The 22,619-nt window shown below is 37.6% G+C and overlaps 1 pseudogene across 1 annotated transcript; it reads left to right on the top strand.

The window, feature by feature from the left end:
- The first annotated feature begins 12 nt into the window (after positions 1-12).
- On the top strand, positions 13-22,236 carry LOC148715956 (uncharacterized; annotated as a pseudogene). Its single transcript, XR_015995737.1, has 27 exons — positions 13-2,132; positions 3,282-3,543; positions 4,550-4,767; positions 5,385-5,489; positions 5,604-5,753; positions 7,337-7,553; positions 8,016-8,123; positions 8,984-9,067; positions 9,975-10,226; positions 11,187-11,343; positions 11,924-11,974; positions 12,498-12,678; positions 12,818-12,853; positions 13,323-13,377; positions 13,809-14,013; positions 14,429-14,574; positions 14,977-15,129; positions 15,227-15,398; positions 15,840-15,938; positions 16,357-16,427; positions 16,518-16,578; positions 17,043-17,132; positions 17,613-17,725; positions 18,123-18,206; positions 19,648-19,765; positions 19,924-19,979; positions 20,618-22,236. The product of XR_015995737.1 is annotated as an uncharacterized LOC148715956 (transcript).
- The last annotated feature ends 383 nt before the right edge of the window (positions 22,237-22,619 follow it).

The following is a 22,619-nucleotide window of genomic DNA, read 5'->3' as shown; positions in this document are numbered from 1 at the left end:
TGTTCCCAGCCCAATTGAGAAAATTTAGACAAATCTAAACCTTGGAATGTTTTCGTACTTGAATAAATGCTGGAGATTTCTTCTATCCAAGAAAAATTGTCCTATTTGTGAGATACTCGAAAAGTATTTTCTCCAGGTCTTCCTGTTTTCCTCCCTCTGTAAAAATCTGCGAAAAGATTTTTTTTTCTTTCTTTTCTTCTATTTACCTCCCTGTCATGGGGAGCATCGCGTATGGTCTTAGGCAATAAAGACCCAGTTACCCCTAATTAAGTTGGTTTGTATTTAATCTATTTAAAATGTATGGGCTCTAAAATTCTATCTTATGCATTTGTTTGGAAGTATATGCAAAGTGATATGATAGTTGGTTGGCTAGGTAAACATGAGCTAGGTAGAGATTGGATGGGTGCTCAACCAGCATGAAAATGTAATTTAACCTTAAATATTTTTGTGGATGTTTATGCGAAAATGGCCTTCAAGGAAGTTGTTTGTTCAGGAAATTTGTTGTTTTTTCACAACTCAAAATCAAGGTAGTTTTTTTTTATGTTCTAAAATGGTGGCCAGTACTTAAGGAGAACCCTGAATGTTTATGACTTTTTTTGTCCCTTCCTCTCCAAGCATCTGAATATAAAAAAGAGACTTGAAGAAACCTCAATTTTTTTTATTCCTTTTCTTTGATAATCAATCTCAAAATGACTTTTGTCTCCTACACGAAATATAGTTTCTAGTTGTGTGATAATGGGAAACAATACACCTGTATACCTTCTCAGAACACCCCAGATCATTTTGGTGAACCGACAATACTAATGAACAACTTCTTTAAAATGGTTGAAAAATATTAATTTTGTTTGTAAGAGTTCATACTAATCCTTCATTAGAAGTAATGTGAAAATTAAAATGATTACTGACTAATATACAATTGTATGGATTTTTGTTTAGTGAGTACGTTGTTCAGCGACACATCTATTCAGAATGGTAAATATCTCAAGTGTATTCCTTCACTGGACCAACTTGGCAAGACAATTTATTTGATTATTGTTCAGCTCATATCTAAGGGTCAGTTTGACCAGGCTTTTTGTCATGCTAATGACTTGCTCAAGTTCATTCAAGTGGTCAAGTCCTGGAAAAACTATGATGGTGGAAAAATGGAGAAGGGGCTCTCTTCACTCTCTCTTCGAACATCTGATGCTTTGCTTCAAGGAGCAGGAAAATTAGAAGAAGTGAAAGTAACTTTGACAGAAAGAGCATCTCATTTGTGTGTTGTTTTAGACTGGAGAAAGTTGTCCTTACTTTTCCAAGTGGAAGCTGTCACATATTCTTCATTGAAATCACTTGTGGATAAAACTCTTAAATGTGGAACAAAATATCAGCTTGACTGTAGACAAAAGAATGTTGATTTTAAGCATCTGGCAAAATTTCTTTGAATCTGTTTTTGACAAGCTCATGGTGAAGTTTGAACAATTGATAACTGGTGGTATAGACTCAATCTTGTTTGTTGCTGAACTGGGATTTCACTTTGGCAGGAGTTGCAACAAAGCTGAAATGTCAGTGCAAGGCTTGGACGTTTTTGACAAACTTTTGAAAATTTCAAGAAATGTCAACCATACCAAGAATGGACACTCAAAGCTTCCAACACCACTTCAAGTTTGTTGTTGCATTTGTTTCGTCAGCAAGGCTACAATTTTATTGAACTGCTCCTCAAATCCAATATTAGAAACACTTGATTCTCTTCAAGAAATGATATTGGAAGGAAGCAGACTACTTTCACAACTATTGCAATCCAAGGGTTTGTCGTGAACAATGTTGAAAATTGTTTCTGATTCCTTAGAGTATTTCGGAGTTACGGTACAAAATTTTTCTACCAAGGAACCAAAAAGAAGTACATGCCTCTCATGGAGAGTTTGTCAAGATGCGGTGCAGCTGCTCAAGTTGTATGAGAGAATTCTGTCTCTCCAGTGTGAACACATCAAGCACGCTCTGCACAAACCTAATGGTGACAATTTGATTGCACAGTGTACCCAACAGTTGCAAAAGACCACAGCAAGACAACTGACTGTCTTGAACTTTGTGGTTTCTTCTTATCAAGATCAGGTGAAAAGTGACAAGAATGCAAAAGAATGTGACAGGAATTCAAGGTTGGGTCCAAATATTTATTTTAAAAGCACTATACGTAGGGTGTATTATGTGGTTCAGTTTTATCCTACAATCAGCATCAAAATTAGTTGACACATCATGTTTAAGGAGTTCTGTTTATTTTTAGAATAACATGACAGCTTGTACCACACTCTAAATCACTGACAAGACCCCCCTCCCCCCCCCCCCACCTATTCAATGTTGCCTGTGTGTACAGGGATGTAGATAATAGCTGGAAGCCAGGAAAATTACCTGGCTGTGAATGTGATTTTTCTGGCTGTAAAGCACTACTTTCTCCAAAATGTTTTTAAATGTTGTCAGAGGGTTGTTATTTATTTATTTATTTTGTTTGTTTACACCTTCATTGCTGTCTTACCTGAACTGAAAGGATTGTAAACACTCCATTTAGTGCAATGATTGCATCATTCATATCACATCGTCCATTTTTCAGGCTCAATGGCCAGCGGTGTTTGTAATTGATGTATGTGAAATAATGAATGCCCTTGATTTTGCCCCCAAAATCAAGAAAAATGCATCTCAGAGAGTACGCATTTTCAAAATTTCCCAGGGGAGCATGCCCCTGGAACCCCCTTGGTATAGCGTGCCAAAGGCATGGTAGAGTGGGCCTTCAGCCCAAATACCCACCTATCATTGCTAGATTCCCGCCTGTTAAAAACTTAAGCTAGTCATCTCTGGTGTAGCTAAAAGTTCATGGAATCACAATACAACATTGTCTTGAGGGGAAGGAGGGGAACAGGTTAACTTAACAGGGGCAAAAGAGATGAAATTTAAGTAGTAGGGTGTTGAAAAGGTCAATTTGTGGACAGGTTTTTCGCTGATTGTAGGTTCAAACTATCCCATGTTTTACAAGTGCATTAGCATACATGTACGTTGACATGCCCAAAACAAAAGGAAATTCAATTTGAAACAATGATGAAACTGAATTACAACAAATGAGCAATCATTTTGGTAATAAATTTGAGTGGAGATAAATGGATGGTCTCCATTGTCAAATAGAACTCCTTATCTTGTGGAAGGAAAGTATTCTACTGTTTGTTACTAGTCAGTTTGTGAGAGGTGATGGGTGAAGTACAACTGTATGTTGTCATTCAAAGTGCAGTTTTTGATTCACAGTTTTGTTTTCTTCACAGAATTTGCATTCTGAGAGAATGTGTTACAGTTGCACAGCAAGCAAGCAAGGTTATTCACGATGCTCTTGAAGACCCTGATATTCCTTTATCTCTTGATGAGCTGCGATGGGTGGGTAGTACTGTTTACAATGTAGGCTGTGTGTCCTATCAAAGCGACTGTTTTGCTGACGGAGTGCCATTGCTGGCTCTTGCCTGTGATGAGTTAAAAATCTGGAGCTTTGGAGCAGAAACAGAAGAGAAAATCATTGTCCAAGCTGAAGAGGTAAAGTCTGTTCAATTGATGAATGTACTATAATTTAAAGTTTATTGAAATAATTAATAGTTCAGTTGAACTATTGTTTGACCCTCTACATGAGAGTTTTCCTTGCTGAAAATGTTACATTCAAGTATTGTTTCAAGACTGTCTTATGGGTATCAGGTGTTCTAAGCTAGAACAGGGTCTTTCACACAGTCAACAACTGCCAGAATTCGACAAATTTCTTAATTACTGGTAGCTAAACACATGTAGAAGTAAAGAACAACCCAGCACAGGAGTATAAAGGGGTTTTGGAAAAAATTTAAGGAAAACTTTGACAAAAAGTTTTGTGCTGAACTTTTCAACTTACTAGCCAAGTGGCCAGTGACATCTTAGATGTTACAACAATTTTAGTTTGTTTACTAGCCAAACTGGCTGTTGGAAATCAGAAACCACTAGGCAAAACTGAATTTCGACTAGTCTGTGGCTAGTTGGCTACCATTAGTGTGGAGCCCTAGAGGGGAGTAACCTTTTCATGAACTGGTATTCCTTCTAGGGGGAATCACCAACACTCCTAATCAGCTCATGATTCTGAAACTGAAATAAGCTGTGACAAGATAGGCCTTCTAGCTCATAAGGTCAATTTGCTATGGGTACAAAACTGAAACAGGTTTGTGATGAACCGAATAGGAACAAGAGTGGGTAAGAGGGGAAAACTTATTACTCTTTCACTCCCAAGATTTCATTCATAATTCTCCTTACTGTCTGCTTCACAGTTTCTATGATCCAAGTTTGGAGAATTTGGTATTAGCTTAACTAATAATCCCTTTATCAATTGGTATTTGTCTTTATTCTCATTACTTGTCTGTTTGATATAGTGTTGATACAGTAAGGAGAAATTCTGTCTTGGTCACTCATGGGAGTTAAAGGGTGAATGTAGAATAAGTTGCTGATGACAAATCTAATTTTGGCTAACAATGACATGGTGAGTTTTGAAAATGTTTATTTGGCAATGTTTGAAAAATACTTTCAGGTGAAGCTACTCACAAAGTATGCCTTGCTAGTTGACTGTCAAAGAAGAGCCGGAAGAATCAGGGATGCACTAAAGACTGCTTCAACTGTGGTCCTGGTAGCACTGAAAACAGCCTCTGATGCCCACACCCTAAAACAGCCAGTCAGACAATGGGTCTCAGTGAAACATGAGCTGGTGAAGGATCTACAGGAGGGAGAAAAACAGTCTGAGAGATGCAGGTTTGTAATAGAGTTCAAAATAAATATTAGTATTTTGATGTCGATTAACTTAAAGCTTATGAGTTTTAAGCAGATGTCAGATCATACTGTGTAAAAAAAAGGTTACAAGAACTCCAGAAAATTGGTTTTAATTTGTTTAAACTTGATCAAATGCATGCATGTTGTTTTCATAATCAAACAGAACATACATACATGCAGCAAATATAAGGGTTATTCCATGGGAAGTGCCCTCAAACGATTTCTATTCACAAGTTGCGATGCATCAGAAAAGGAAGGAGTGAGTTTTTTATGCATTGCAGCAAGTGAATAAAAAATAATAAGGCACTATCATAACATAACCATTGAAATGTGGCAGATTCCTCACCTCAATACACCAAATTCCTAGTTTTTGGCTCGTTCAAGGCTTCAAAAGGATCAGATAAAATTAATTTAAAGAGGGAAGAAAAAAATGGGGGGAATTCTAATATTTTAAGGTTGACTCTGGAGAGATAAGGCATAGTGCTAAAAAAAGACAAAATGATATAATCATTATGGTGTTGAAGAATTACATAATTAAAGTAAGATTGAGTAAATTGGAAACTGTCTGAAGAAATTTCTTTGTTTTTTTTTCTTTTCAGAACCCTATGCAGTGCATTTGCAGAGCAAGAAGATGCAAAAGATGTAGAAGGAAGCCAGCTCTGTTTTGTTTTGCAGGAAGAGCTTGCTTGTTACAAGACCAAAAGGTGACAAAAGACTTTCTTTTACATTCTGACTTCTTCTTATGGTTTCCTCTTTCATAAGTGAAGTACAACTGTACCTTCCAAAATGTTTGATTGAATTGTTCCAAACTTTTTCAGCTATGACACAGCAGTAGAGCAAATTGCTGTCATCAAACAGTTGAGAGAGCTGTATGTTGTTCACAAAGATGAGTTTCACTATGCATCAGCTGCATTAGAACTTGCTATAGCCCTGCATAGCTTAGGAGAGGTAGACCTTGAAGAAGAGAGGTAAGTGTCTTATCCTGTATAGGTTTAATGGTTACCAGCTGACATACAGGCCAGGGCTGTTGCTAACTGTCAGCTGCTGGTGAAATTTGCCAGAAGAAAAGTGGAAGTCGGCAGCTGGATTTTTGGCCAGCAATCACCTGGTAAAGCACAACCGGCCATTCCAAGGTTACACACTTACAATTATGTATGATGCGCGATCCTTGCAATAGATAGTGCTATTTAAGCAATAGTGAAAATCAGACCTGAAAAAAAATCAGGCCTGTACGGGATTGGAACCACTGACCTCTGCGATACTAGTGCAGCGCTCTACCAATTGAGCTAACAAGCCAACTGGGAGCAGGCCGTTAAGTTGATTCGTAATAAACCCGTGAAAGTGATAAATTAGATACAATGAAATATATGAAGTTCATATATTTTGAACTGCGGTATTAGATACGTATGATGCACAATCCTCGAAGTAGATAGCGCTATTTAAGCAATAGCGCTACAGTGTATTAAAGCAATAGCGCTATCTACTGCAAGGATTGTGCATCATACGTATCTAATACCGCAGTTCAAAATATATGAACTTCATATATTTCATTGTACACTTACAATTGTTCACCGCCTTTGAGCCACCTCACTTGAAATTTCAGCCAGTAGCCTAACTTCTTAGCTACCAGCCTGAAAGGCCTAGTGCTGTTGGACAGGATGTTAGTCCATGGCAGGCAGGGCTCCAATTTAATTTTTGGATCACTAACCCTTCGGGTTAGTAGACATCTTTTTTACTAACCAAATAATAAAGTTTGGTATCCAAGCTCACAAGTTACGATATCTCAAATATTGAACATTTTGATAATAACAACTAGGACAAATTAAAGAGTAGCTGAAATTGCATGGTGACCTCAAAAACGTAGACAATTATCCACCTATTTTATTTCCTCTTGTTTACCATGATTAGTCAAGAACAGTACATCTACAGCACATTCTCTAACAAGAGTTAAAGTTGACTTAACAACTTGAGTATTCTAAGTATTCCTCTGAGAGTCGGGCCTACGTGCTCTTTGCCCTGAGGTCTACTGATGTTTAAATATGTTAGAAAATTTTACTCACCATGTTGGGTTAGTTGGACAAATTTTTAATAACCAAACGTTGAAAATTACTAACCATTGGTTAATGGGTTACCATTAATTTCGAGCCCTTGCTTGTAAATCCACAGCATTTAAGTTGCTATTACCAATCCATACTCATGGTTGGAAAGGGCCAGTATGAAACTAGAGTGGGTTGCCTGAGAACAAAACACAGTGGCCTTGGTTAGGACTCCAAAACAGTCCTCTTAAATTGGAGTTCAGCATGGTAACCATGGATTGACCAAGTATCCTATTAATTGTGAAGAATTTTTATCATCTTCTTATTGAAAGGACAAAGTTGGTCATTCAAACTGTCAGTTACCTTTATGAATCTTTACTCAGGAGACACCTTGATGGGCAGGGACAAAAAAATTGATCCCTTTCAAGTACATCAAATCTGCATCAGAAGAAACCTAGACCTGCGTTGAGCAGACACTGCAGGGCTCGACACTAATAGTAGCTGAGTTTCTTTAGATCTGCACCGCAGTACTGTCAAGAAGCTGGGGAGACTCTAGAGCAGTTATTGGACTCAACAGATAGTCAGGATGAGGAGAAAAACATGCATTCACTTTTGCTGGATAGACTTGGTGCTGCATATTTATGGCAGGCTTTGCTTGAGCACAAAGATGCAGTAAATGAGAGAGCAACTTCAGCAAGGCCAGAGCTTTCTGACAGTTATGAAGGAGAAGAGGAAAGTACTGGAAACTTTTTTGATTAAGATCTGATCTGACAATTTGATGACCCACCCAGGTCTCAAATTTGGATTTCTTGAGGTCGCGCTGGCTGCAGGCTATCTGTTAGGCCACTGAGTGTGCCTCCAACAAAGAGACGCACTGGGGCAAGAAGTTGATTTCAGTTAATTTGAAGTCTAGAGTGAACATTACTTATACAGATTTTATATTGTTCCTTGTTCAACACATTTTCAGGAACAAATTGTTGTGTTTGATGAAATGTCATGTGCCTGTTTTACAATAGACATGAATTTTGTAGTCAGTTTTTCTACAACAACAACATACTGTACCTGTACGTGTACATGGAGGACCGTGCAGAAGGGAAAGGGGGCCCTGACATTGCACCTCTGGTGCATCCCCAAAAGCACCTCATTCCCTCAAAATATCAGACTGTCAAATGAAATGTTGGTGTAACTTTTCAGATAGAAGATATCTGCCTGGAGCAACCATTTATGGAATCACTTTGTGCAGCTTTGGAAATGTGGACGTCACTAAGGACCAAATCACTGCAACAAGACACCAGTGGAAAGGTAAATGTTTCCTGGAAAAAGCATTTTAGGGCTATGTAATATATTTTTTTACTTTAATTTCCAAAACATTAATATTTTTTCACTGGCAGTGAGAATTCTTTATTTGAAAACAAGTGAAACTGTAAAATTCCAAGAACAGTTTTCTTTCATGGGGAATTTGTTGTGAGAACTAAATAGGTATCAGCTTTTGATACTTTCAGACGTTTTACGATAGGTACTTAAACAATTTGAAAGATGTGCCATTAAAGATTTATGGATTACTAAAATTTAAATGCTGTGCTAAGTCTGCACTCAAACAGAGTGCCCACCCAGCCCGAGGTTATCCTGGTTTCCATTGAATTCACCCTTTAAATCCCAAGACCTAATCACTAATTCTCCCCTCTAGCTGCTACACATTTCCTTGTAAATAAGTTATAAGAATTTGGTGTTAGATCAAGAGAACAACTTCTACATGATAAGTTCAAGTATTCTCATTACCTGTTGAATCATGTATGGGCTTTAAAGGGAGAAGATACATGTTTAAATCATTTCTGGGAGTTAAAGGGCTAAGCAACTAGGCGTATTACTACTCCCCCAAGATGGGATGCTAGTCCATTGCAAGGTTATCCCCTTCCCCCAGCATTTTATCACTTGGCAGGCTTTTCATCTGTACTCCTGGTTACAGAGAGGCACGTGATAGAAAAGAAAGCTGTGTTTTGCCCAAGTGGACACAGCAAAATGACCCAGCCAGTTCTCAAACCCAGACCTCTTGACCCGCAGTGCAGCATACTAACCATTGGGTTACTGCATCTCCCACTGTATAAAATACATTTAATCTTGCATGAATGTTATTCTCACTGAATTTTTTTTTTATGTTCTAGGTTGACCTGGACCATCTTATTAATCCTGAAGAGACATATCATTACTTGCTTATCACCGCTGAAATGTTTGGGCTTTTAAAACAGGTGAAACCTGCTACGTACTTTCATTGGTGACGATTTGGATTTCCCACAGGCAATTAACTATTCATGCAGTCCTGTCACAACATGACCATGGCAATGGAAATGTTAAAAAAATGTTTCGGTACAAGAAATGACAGCAGTTTTAAGAGATTTAAGTAATTGAAGGAAAAGGCTATCACTCAACAGAAAAGAATGATTTTCTCCAGTCAGGTCTTTTTTATCTCGACTGGTAAATTTTATACAGTGAGGATCCTTCCCTTTGTTATCAGTGGTGTAATGAATAATGTAGGTTCTGCATTGTTGGAGGTTATTACAAGATAATTTGGTTGTATCAACTGGGTTAATAAATATTAATTGGCTGCAGCAAAGAATTTCTGAAGCTGATATTCCAAGGTTAAGCCCTTTATCAGAGCAAATGGTGAAGGGTTAATACTTGAAACATCAGCTTCAGAAATTCTTTTCAGCATCCGATTGGCATGTACATTATCAACTCAGCTGATGAAACCAAATTATACGTACTTATAATTTCCCCCCCCCCCCCCCCATCTGCCCCATCTGATGCAGCACAACATATGGGTATCTTCAAAAAATTAAGCGTGTGGGAACATCTTCCATTGCACCACTCCCTTCCCAGGATTAACTCTGCTACCCTTAGGCTTAGGCAAGTTAAGCCAATAATTTATATCCGCTTTGCAATACTGAGCGTTTTAAAAATTCTTTTATTAATAGACTTGGTTTTAAGCATAACTTGGCTGTAAGTAATTAATACACATTTTAGCCCATTACACTTTATATGTAACACTTGATATGTATTTTATCAGTGAAACTATTTACTATTTTAATTTACAACAGTTTCCCATCAGAATCTTACCCCCTTTATTCATTCAATGAATGAATTGTTTTCTTGCAGCCCTTAAAAAAAGCTAGTGCTCTTTGCATGGCTGCCAGTATATCCCAGTCAGTTGGTACCAAAGATATGCTGGATAATGGATTGTGTGCCCTAAGTGATGCTGTTCACTCATTGTGTGACATTCTGGACTTGTCACATGCTTCAATTATTCTGTCTCATACAAGTAACCTGGTTGATAGATTTGAGCCCTGCAGTACTTCATGGGTTCAGTTCTTGTTGGCCAAGAGTCACTATTTGCTAGTCACAGGAAAGGTATGAAAAATCAAAATCATTATTAACCCTATCACTGCTTTAACTAACTCTACTTACTGTCTGCCAAACACTTCTCGTGATGTAAGTTTGGAAAATTTGGTATTGGAGTAACTAAATAATCCTCTACAATTGATTTTTTTCTTTATTCTCCTCACTTGTGTGCTTGACATTGTACTGATGTTGTAAGGAGAATTCCTGTCTTGGTCTCTGACATGGGAGTCAAAGGGTTAAACAAGCATTCATCATGCAGGCATACATGTATACATGGTACTCTAGCTCCATGTTGGTGATTTTTCTTTGTGCTGAAGAACTTGGAATAGCTTTAGGCAAGGAAACTGTGGGCCAGCTAGCCTCTGAGAGCAGCAGGGAAATCCAATTTGTATAGTAATCACATGATTTTGAGTGCAATTTGCAATAAATAAGCACGAGTAAATTTTTTCAAAGACTAACAAAATTGCATGAGCCCATAGGGTGAGTGCAATTTGTGATCTTTGAAAACATTTACAAGTGATTATTTATTCCAAATTGCACGAGAAAATCATGTGATTATGTATTAATAATATACATGAAAAAATACGAGGTAGCTTCTCATAACTACGCGGAAGAAAAGCGCATGCATCACATGCAAAAATAATTTATTGAAATCCTGCAAGTGACATTGACCTTGACATTGACATTGACCAATTATTCTGACCAATCAGAATGTCTGGTTTGTTTCTTTCTTTGCACTGAATTAACCCTCTTCTGTACTGAATTAACTCTCTTCTGCACTGAATTAACTGAAAACTGCGTTCATCTTAACCAATCAGAACTGAGAAATTTTTTCATGTATATTATACAATATACGGTATAGGAGGAAATACCAATTAAACAGGTCTATAATAGGCAGTACGTGTAAACACGGGATTGTTCAGTTTGTGATGTGTGTGTCAGTCGTGATTTTCATTGATTAATGTTTAGTATTCGGAAGGGGAGGTCTCCCTGAAGGAAGCACTGCAGAGTGAAGTCTTCACACACAAGAGTTACAAGTCCCACCTGTTGAAAGCCAGATGGAAATCAATTTGCTGTGAATATGCAATGCTCCCACCCACAATCCACAAATTTAAGATAATAGTTGGTAAGTTCACTCTTCTTCTTTGGAAATTCCTCTTTCCAAAACTTAGATCTACTCTTCTCCACAGTTATTCAGTAACTTTTTCATAATGGAAATGGGAATTTAGCAGTGGATATTCCATAAGATGGCTCTTCTTGTCCACTGATACTAGGTCTAATTGGAATTTGGAGTGTTTGTTTTTGGAGACCCCTAGAAAGATCCTTGGAGTAAGGAAAAAACTAACAACAAACTCAACCCACATGTGACACCAGGTCCAAGAATTGAACTAATGGGAGGCGAGTGACCTCACCACCGCCCAATCCCAGCTCCCCAATATTGATTTTTTATTTCATTGTTTTCATAAACCGTCGCCAAGTGACCTGTGAAAATTTAGGCAGACTTAGTACCAACAAAACAGTCTGTTCAACCAGATAATTTTTGATCAGTGAATCAATTCATGAGTTTATGAGTAATTCCCAGGTGACAGTTATTTTTTTTAGTATTATCATTGTTGAGATCCTCTACTTGGTTCACTGACTCCTGGAATGGGCTATGGATGCACTTCATAAACTAACACAAATGGCTGAAGAAATCTTTGGTTTAGATGCGTTTTGTACTGGCAAACAGATACACAAGCAAAAGGAAAATTTGTTGGGTAAGGTGATTGAGGAATTTTTGTTTCCTTTTATTCTTGACACAATTCTGCAGAGCCCTGCTTGCAAAGTAGTGCCCCTGATTTCTATGAGCTTCTACTAGGGACAATGTGTTCTGATGAGTGGGACAATACAGGGGTTTCATTAAGGGCCAGGCACTGGGCAAATTGACCGGTTGTGAGGACGGTTTTGCCCACCTGATTTGACGGTCTGGAGGAAAGTTTATCTTATAAAGAAGTTCAGTTCAAAGAGTTTTGCCCGCCTGTGAAAACCAGTTTCCCTCCTGCAGAAAACATTAATGAAGCCCCTGATGATATATACCTAAATCATGTGGTTGGCAATACCTTGCAATCCTAATTCAGGCCTTGAGATAGAGTTGTGCTTGTAATTGGATGTGTTATTATCCTGATTAAAATATAGAGAAAAGTGCAATCAAACTGGCCTGAAACATGGGAGAGTTTTCTTCTGTTTTATTATTAAACTTTTAATCACATATTTTGGTATCTGTTCCTTTTGTTTGTGCAGATTTGCTAGCCACATCAGAAAGTTCTGGCCAAAACCTTTCTAGTTTGTCAATCCTAAATGACTTGCTCTCATCCCTGTTACAAGTTGGTCAGCTGTATGCTCATCAGGGAGCTGTGAGGGAAGCTTTGAGGCAGTTTGTGGATGGTGTTGCACTAGCAAGGCAATTTTGCCTACCATACAGGTGATTTATTAATGTTTAGTAAAAGCTCTGTTAAACTTTTGGACCCACACTAGATCAGAAAGTCAAGGAGCATCAATCCAAAATTTTAGATGAGAGAATTTTGAGGATAATATTAACTGTCCTTGTCTGTTACTCTTAGACATCAAGCTGTTACCAGAACAGGAAAGAGAATAAAGTAAGATCTTAAAAATTGTTTGCTGAACATGAAGTTGTGCTGAAAATGAAGGGTTAATTTCTTTTGTTTTATTCCCCTGATGTGAATTCAACATTGAATTAATCTACTGGTAATTGGTAAATTTGCCTTGTCCAAACCAGCAAAACAGTTATTTTTCAAATTTTTTTCTTTTTTTTTTTTTTTTGCAATTACGGCAAATGTATAAACAAATTTCATTTCAACTTCTTATGTCCCCATAGAGCAAGATATCTTAGCTATAGTAAAGATGCCAAAGGGGAATTGTTTTCCTCTAAAGATTAATTTGGAACTAGTTTGTAGAAGACTCATCTAGACTACAAAGATAATGGCAAAGTTTACATCCTTTTTGTTAATTTAAGTTGAAGTTTCAACTCAAATTAATTAAAGATGACTTCACTGACTAGTGACCAGGGATATTTTCAATTGAATCCCTGTGGTTTTGTTATTTTAGGAGAATAGCAAAGGATTTTTCTAAACCTTTGGTATATATGATAACACCTTTGCTTGTGAGTACTTGTAGCTACTGTTGCATTTGATAGACTTCTATTTGTTATGTATACAAAAGAGAGAGATTTTTCGTGACCTTGTGAAAACCAGTTGGATGCTTTTACCTCTTAGACATGGCACACAACTCTCCGTGTTTACTGGTATCCCCAATTACTGTGGCACTAAGTGACTCAAAGTTTATCTGCTCCTTTATATGGGATGCAAAAACAAGGAACTAGAACCTTTGATGCCAGAACAAGGAACTAGAACATGACTGCCAGAACAGGGGATTACAGAACAGGGAACTAGAACATGGATGCCAGAACAGGGAACTACTGTAAGACATGGGATGTCATAACAGGGAACTAGAACATGGGATGCCAGAGCAGGGAACTTAATAAATCTACAAGTAGATTTCTCTTTATTTTGTTATTTCCTTTTTGTCTGTTAGGAAAACAAAGGAGATCTGGTGAAGCTTGCAGAACGTCTTTCCTCCTTGTCACTTGATGACTCTTCAACTAATACTGCTCACCAAAAACTGGCTGCCCTGGTCAAGACTTGAAACATCATGAAGTTTTCCTTGTGTGCAACTGAGAGATACAAACACGGTCTCTTCACTCCTGAAGAAATTTCCCTATTGCAGAACATGCCTAAAGGTACATTATAGTTATTTTACAAGCAATAGTGAGCTTTCAGCTGTGTTATGCAGCCAAACCAGCTTCAAAGAAAGTGTTTAACTGTTCAACTTTCTCAGGATTGGTTTGTAGAACAATGTGACTCTTATAACAGGAGAATATTTTTTCTACCGAAATGTAATTATCACTAATTTAACATAATTCTTTAAGCAAAATTACTTTGTTAAAAACTTTTTGTTACCAGACCACCTCATTTGACTCTTCCCAATTCTTCAGCTCATGCTACACATAGATGATTACATTTGCCATGAATTTTTAGTTCTTTTGACAAGTAGAACTGAAATTTAATTTGTTACGTTGAGCAAATAATGAATTTTGGCAATAATCCTATAGTGTGATATTGACAAGGTAAGAAATTAGAATTATTGTTTTCTAGAGTGGACTGTTTGCACTTTGGAAACCTTCACACGTCCAGTAAGCAAGGACAGAGAACTGCTGATCTGCAGGGTAAGGGCTGACTGTGATCCTGCTGTGGTTAAGATTAACACAACATCTGGAGAAGCACAGAACAAGGATTGCACTGTATGTCGATGTGTTTGTAACAACTTGGTTATATTGCGGTTACTCTGTTGTTGTATTTAGGGAGAGTGGACCTCTAACCTCTACGTTGCAGGAGGTAGTAGCTTACAGTCAGTTGAGATTCTGTAGTGCAGGTTTAAGCTTTGTCCAAGGTCACCATAAGGGGTTTTTGGGTAAAACACTGAATTCTCACAATACCTCTTTATTCTAGAAGATCACTAGAAATACGTCTGAGCAAACTGTCTGGATATCTGACAAAACAGTGGGGATAACCTGAGGTTACTAGTAGATAATTTCTCATTTAACCACTAGAAAGTCTGTAAGTAATGATAAAAGCACAAGAACAGGGTTGGCGAAGTAAATTAACCCAATTAACTATTGACTGAAACAATTTATTTTGTAAAGGGAGACAAAGTTGTTGTGGATCTTTCAAAGCTGTTCCAGTCTGGTGTATTGGAGGAATTTACAGACATAATGAATGACAGCATCAAAAGCATGAATATTAACAACACAACCGAGTGGTGGACACTAAGGACAAGGCTTGACAGGAGAATGAAGGTGATCAACATTTCAAGTCTCACGAGCCATGAATGTGTATCCTCTCCTATGACATAACTGAAAGTCTAAATTGTAATAATTATGGTCATTTCTTTAGAACCTTTTGGAGAAACTTGAAGGTTCTTGGCTTGGAAGATGGAGAGGAGTTCTTCTTGGTCAGCCTATTGATGAAGAGTATTGTGAATCAATAGCATCCATAGCCAGAGAGTTGGAAGAGAAATTTAGTTTCAATCCTGTGTGGATGCCGTCCTGATAATCATTTGCTTGAAGTATGTTGTGCATGAATCAATCAGAGTTTCCCGAGTTATAAGGATGGCAGATTGTATGAAAAATGTTTTGTCCATCAATCTTTGTTATGATTTGTGTGCCATCTTTGGTGCTTGACCCAAAGATGACAATTGAAGTAGCAAAACCTTGCATAGTAACCGAATGGGAACTAGGGATGGTTGAGTGGCAAGAGCACTCACCTCCCTGCTGTTCCACAGGTTCAATTCCCAGACCTGGTGTCATATGTGGTATGTGGGTGGGTATGTCCTTGCTCCAAGGGTTTTTCTACAGGTTCCTTGGTTTTCCTCCCTCCACAAAAACCAACATTTCAACGTTTCACTTTAAACCAGTGGACAAGAAGAACCACCTCATGGAATGCCGCCAGCTAAATCCCATTGTCATTATTAATATTTTTATTATTAAGTGTCCTTTGCCTGTTGTAGGTCCTCATAGATTCGTCATTTTGCTTGTCAAGAAAAGAAACTGCTGAAGCACTGATTGAAATTACTGCCATGGATGCTACCTTACCTTCTTTTGGAAAAGTAAGAACAAGAAAATTTTGTTGCAATCAAAGAATTCGTAATCAAGTGTCTAGAGTAAGTTGGAATTTCACTGCTTTTGTCAAAGCAAAGGGCTAACTCTTCACTCTAATGAAGGGCTTAAGTCAGATTTAGCAACTACTTACATTAACTAAATTGTAATTTGGTCCACTTGTGTTTCCTAGACATAGCAACCCTCTGGTTTTTTTCTTCTCAACCTGTATTGCAATAAGCTGTTGTGATTATTTTTGTTTTGATTATTTGGTGTTCGATAAAATTGCACTGTATTGGTTTATCATCGTCAATTGCCTGACAGGAGAATGTGTTTATTCTTAGCTACTAGAGACAAAGGGAGGTTCCTCATCCTTGGCCCTTAAGTAATCATCTCTCATTTCATGATCTCTCACATTGCATGTTTCAGCTACTTGATGAAGTTCAGAACCTCACTGACAAGCTATTTGAAGATACAGACAAGAAAAGCTGCATAAACAGGTTCGAGGGAACATAAAGGTTAATTTTCTTTCTTACCTTCATTACTTGTACTCTCGCGAAATTATTGATGACAACAAAATTCCTTCTCAGGTCTGGAGGTCACTCTGCAGAGAACATTCCTCGTCATCCTGTAATCCTAACTCTTGGAAAAGTAAGAGCCAGCTTTTTTAGGTCTTACATTTGTTTAGTAATCAGCCATTAAATGTATTCTAGCTCTAGCTCTGAAGACCTTAAAACTGAACAACGAATATGTGGGTTCTTTGTAAATAGATGTTGGTGAACTGTCAAGGAATCAAAGCTTAGCCAAACACAAGGGTGGGGGAAAAGGCATCTGTAATGGACTGACATTCCATATTAGTTTAAAAAGTGGTCATATGCAACATTAGTGTAATGGGTACTGGTTGCTCACCATTATATTCAAAGTGTTCAGACAGTAAGGTAGATTTATGGGCATGCACAGATATGCTGTAATCGCAAGATGTGCCTAAATTGTGGTAGCAGATCTTACTTATCAACTCATTCAGTATTGGGACGTACGCTTCTACAATGTTTGGAACCAGAGTCAATTTCTGGCATATCTATAAATCAAATTGATCTGTATTTTATGATTCATAGGATATTCAGCGTCTTCCATGGGAAAGCATACCCATCCTGTTTGACCAACCTGTGACAAGGGTCCCATCTCTGCAATTTCTTTTTTCCAAGGTACACATTTCATTAAGAGGTCTTTGAAAGTTTGAAGACCTGACTTGTTTCTCAAACAACTGTCATGTTTTCTCCCAGAACCATATTGATTTTTATCTCTGCTATGCTGTCAACAGTGGAAAGAAATTTATTTTAATTAATTATAACAACCCTGATACCCACTGATTGTGTAAACCATGGTTTGGGTTAGACCTTGTGTAAAGAACTGGCTCATTTGGTTTCTGGAGCATAATTCTCCCTTACAATAATGGTTTGTAATTTTATGAAAAGAAGTTGTGATCTGATACAAAAAAATGTTTGTCATTTCATTATCTATTAGCCAAGGTAAGCATACAGGAAAAATTGTCAATTGATTGAATTGAAGGAAGGTCTTTTGAAATGTGGTTGCCTACCATAAAAAGTTTTGTGCCAGATTCTTAGCTTTTTAATACCTTGATATTCATTGTCAGTTAATATTTTTTTCTGCATTTCTCTTGATAGTTATCGTGTCAAAGACAGTTGCCTGAGATTGATCCTGAGAAAACATTCTATGCACTCAATCCTCAGAATAACCTACCCAACACCCAGAAAATGTTTCAGAAGTGATTTGAAAGGTACAAAACACAAGCAAACGATTGAAGCAAATGAAACAGAAGAAAGACCTGATGTTGTGTTTCTTATATATTAAACTAGGCTATACAAGTTGAGAGAGGTAACACCAATATATTATAAACTGAACAAATAGATTCAATGTTGCTGTGTGTCTGTTTAGTAATAGATCACAGATGACATCAAAATGTAGTAAGAATAAAAAAGTGGCACAGGAAGCCCAGCCAAGTGTGTCACTGATTTTGGCATTTTGGCAGCATGTAATGGTTTTAAACAATAAGAAAGCAAAATATTGTTGATGGTGACATTACTCTTGCATCTGTTTTTTAATAGATCACAAGTACAAACCAATCAAAATGCTTGTATAATCCAGCGTATATGAATAATTGTTGTCACTTGCAGCGAAGATGGATGGCAAGGTATCACAGGAAAGGCTCCCACACAGGAAGAGTTCAGGAGTGCTTTAACTGACCATGACCTGTTCATGTGAGTTACTGTAAAGGCTCCAGTAAGGGGCCTATTGGCCCACACAGCCAACTAGGAGTATTACCACTCACCCCCCTCCCCCCGACAATTCGGCAGAAGCCATTTGTCCTTCTGGGTGAAGAGAGGCACTGTGAGAGTAAAGTGTTTTGCCCACAAACACGACACACTAACCCAGCCAGTACTCAAACCCAGACCTCTCAACCCGGAGTCCAGTGCACTATTCTAGGGTCTCCCATCAGCTTTGACTGTCCATTACCTGTTCATGTGAATAACTAAAAGCACTCCAGTAGATCTCCTTTTAAATGGGCCCCCTCTGTCTAGAACATCAAGCTTCTGGTATGCCTCCTATCTCTCATCAGTCTCCACTTTACCCCTCTCTCTCTTCCCAACAAAAACTGTCATGTACTGGTGACATTTTCCTCCATTTGAGAATGTCGGCTTCCATCTTTAAACATTACAAGTTGTCTACCAAGAAATGTATACAACAGATCAGGGGGAATATAAAGAATTATCATTTGGCTCTTACAAAGTTTTTGAAAAGAAGGTTCCCCTCACACCCCTCTGATATGCATACCTCTAAAATAAACCCTAGTTCTGAAACCCTGAAAATTTCTAAGCCTGCCATTGACAAAGTAGAAAATTTAAAAGGTCGTAGAGGTTGGATATTTGCAGAGCTGTTAGTGCTGAAATACTGAGAATCATGACTCTTAAATATGTTAAATAAGTTGACTAAGATAGAGACAAAGGTACTTTGGGTTTCTTTTATACATACTTGAAATTTTGCTTGTGTGACTAATTAAGTTGGATGACCCATGTTATTATCATTCTGATATGTCTGTATCAGTTACTACCAGTAATGATTTATGTTACATTGACTGAACTATATGCAAATTACAACTGAAACAGGGGAGATGGTGTTTTTTTTTTATTTTAGAAGTGAAATCAGTATCTATGACCCTTTTTATATGACATTTGATGCTCTTGCATGAGTTGCAGTTGCTTAGCTGCTAAACTGGGTCCATAATACAACTGTTACACTTATTAAGGATCATATTTACTGTAGGTGCTCTCAACCAATACATCGGTTGACATAATTATTTGTCGAGAGTCAGTTAACATTTGACCGATATGTTGGTTGACATTTGGCTGACAGTCGGTCAATGTATCGGTAAAGATATTGACCATCAACTGTCAACCAAGTCTCAACCAAGTATCGGCCAGCTGTGAACCAACCATCAACCAAGTGCCAACTGACTATCAACTAAGTGTCACCCAAGTGTTGACTGACTCTCAACTGATATATCAGTGGAGAGCACCTGCAGTAAACATGATCCCATACTTATTAGTTCTAGATGCGATAAACATTTTCAGATAAGGGTATCTACAGTAGAAAGTTTTATTGTTGTTGTTGCTTTAATCATCGCATCAATATTCTTTCTAGATATTTTGGTCATGGCACTGGGCGTGAATTTCTGCAGGGTGATGACATTCAAAGGTTGGATTGTCGAGCTGTTACTGTTTGTTTATTGCTTATGGGTTGCAGTTCAGGAAAACTACAGGTTAGTTTATACCTGACCGTGAAGGAAAAACTATCACATAATTGTTGTTGACAAACCAACAAAAGGCAAAGGAAGTGTCCAATTGTCTGGTTCAGATGCGTAGTTGGTTGAGACTAGGCATGGGGCATATAAGTAACCACTCTATTTTAATTCATTAGGCTGGTGGAGAGTGTGAGCCAAGGGGGATGGCCTTAATCTATCTTCTGGCAGGCTGGTAGGTCTTTGGCATTCATTTCTTGTGTGTTAGTTCCCTTACAAAGTCTTTTACTGACGTGCTATATTGCAGGTTTCAACAGCTTTTTGTTTAAGCAGCTGTTGATATAGTAGTGGGTAGCTGTCCTTGGAAAAGGGGTCCTAAGGCAAGACTTAAACGTGAGAGCCAGCTCGCAGGCTCAATAGACAGCAGTAAGAGGACTCATGGGCAGTGATAGACAGCTGATAACCAGCTTTTATTGAAACCTCCGGCTCTATTTGACAGAGCTCAACACTAACTTTTCAACTTACTAGCCAAGTGGCCAGTGACAAGTTAGATGTTATGACAATTTCAGTTTGTTTGCTAGCTACACTGGCTAGTGGAAATCGAAAAACACTGGCCAAAACTGAATTTCTACAAGTGTGTGGCTAGTTGGCTACCATTAGTGTCAAGTCCTGATTTCAACCCAAATGTCAACTGCTATTGACCTTTGTCATTGGGAAACTCGTATAAGTTTGCTTTCCTTATAGGTTGGGCACTCCCTTTTCTTGGACCAGACCCTCAAGGAACTAGTTATTCTTCAAAGACCATAGCTCTACTCTATGGTTCACTGTATAGATATGTAGCATGTAATCTATTTATAATGTATTCACTTTCAGCCCAGCCATCGTTGCTAACTTGTGGGATGTTACTGACAAAGACATTGATCGCTTCAGTGAATTGCTGCTGAAACAGTGGCTTCAATCTGGGTCTTGTTTCTCGTTACCACAAGTACTAAGCCAGTTGCGACAAGCTTGTAAACTGAAATATCTGATAGGAGCATCTCCTGTACTTTATGGCCTTCCAGCTTACACCAAGGAACAGAATGGTTAACCAAGGATTATATACTAAAATATCTCTAGTTCCAGTAAGCAATAGCAAAGTATTTACCATACTAGTGCTGATTGTGTGGCAAAGAGGACAAGCATCGTGCAGAGTGTGTTTGGAAATGGTAGTGCATACAATTTTAATGCTGATAGAGCACTTAAGTGTAGACTACCATATACAATAGGTGCTAAATCTACATGGGCTGAAAGTACCCGATCAGTTTAAGCAGAGCCAGTTTGCCATACTTTGTCCCACAATCCTGTTAAGTTGTACAAGAAAGAAACCCATTTGAAACAGAGAGGGACATTATCTTTTTTTTCCTGTTCTACTACAGCTCTTATTCTCTATCGCACTAATTTTTTTTTTGAAATCATGTCAGTACCAACATATCCAAGGAATACATGACAAAATTTGCTTTGTCAAATAACAAACCAAGGTTAGTTATTAACTGTTTGTAACCATTTTACCATATTATATCATCAATTGGGAACAATTTGAGAAATGTGTCATCTGTATATTAGTGTTTTACATTGGCAATTAAAGTTTAGCTTGCATATTAAGGGCATTTCTCTGATATCTGTACCAATTGTGAAAAAAATGGAAAAGGATACAATTCATAACAGAATGAATTCCAAGAAGGTACCTAATAATTTTAGTGTCAATATTTGTTTTAATAATTGAGCTTGAAATGATGATGATGGTGTTGTTGCCTCAATAAAGTGTAATTATTCATGTAAATATATAGTTCCAGGTTTCCTCTCAAATGTGTATTTTCATTAATTTTGTCGAAGTTAATGCAACAATATAAAAGCAACCCTATTTTACTTAATTTTAAAGATCTAAAATGAGTTTCTCCTTGGAAATGCAAGTATTCTTGCTTGAGTGTCAACCTCGATTTTAAAGATATATCTTCATATGTAGCTGTGAAAATCAGGCAAATGTGCATTTTTGTTGATTGTTGAAAGGTTTGCTATGGTGAAAGAGAAGTAGTTTTCAAGCAAACTTCATGAAAACAAACGGGGAAAGGAAGAGGGGGACCAAACAAACAGAGAAAGCCCTTGGTTGACTTTTCAAACCCTTAAGAGTAATCAGCATCTAATATCTCTACACAGTGATACTGCCGAATCATTCATTAGGATCATGAGAATAAAGGAAATTATCTTCAACCTAAGATTTGATTGCTAAACAAAGGAAATGTATAGAGAGAAATGTGGAGAATACAGATACTGAAGTCGGGCTTGATGTTCTTGAATTACAATTTTTTAGAGTCCTGTTTTGTTTTCTCCAAGATGGGTATGGACACATTTCTGTGCATGTGAAGAATGAAACAAAGTGCTCAACAATTGTAAAATATTAATTAGTATTATGTATCACATTTCATACTAAATAAAGAATTAAATTTGCCAGTTTATTTATGATTTGCACTAACAGTACAAAATTAAATTTCTGGTAGTTTACTTGTCTGTTTTTAGATCTTTATTGATACAGGAAACACCCACTGAAATGGCTGTTTTCCATAGTCAATGCTGAGCTAACAAACTGCTTTAACCCTTTACAGGCATTAAATGGGATTTCACACAGAGCTTCCCCATTTTTGCCAGACATTTGAAAGGATGGCTGCCAAGGACTTTAAAAAACAGCATAAAACCAATCAGCAAGCCTTACCCTTAAAACCAAAGTCTATTTGTTCAATGGGTGAAAAACCATATCCAACAGATACATTGCAATTCAGTGTAGAATGGTTAACAAAACACACTCCGCTACCCGCTCAGTAGAGATTTATTCTGTGAATAG

This window comes from Stylophora pistillata, unplaced genomic scaffold (genome assembly GCF_964205215.1).
Source record: "Stylophora pistillata unplaced genomic scaffold, jaStyPist1.2 SCAFFOLD_378, whole genome shotgun sequence".
NCBI classification, from domain to species: Eukaryota; Metazoa; Cnidaria; class Anthozoa; order Scleractinia; family Pocilloporidae; genus Stylophora; species Stylophora pistillata.
The sequence above is the reverse complement of the archived record's forward strand: the minus strand, read 5'-3'. Positions and strand labels throughout refer to the sequence as shown.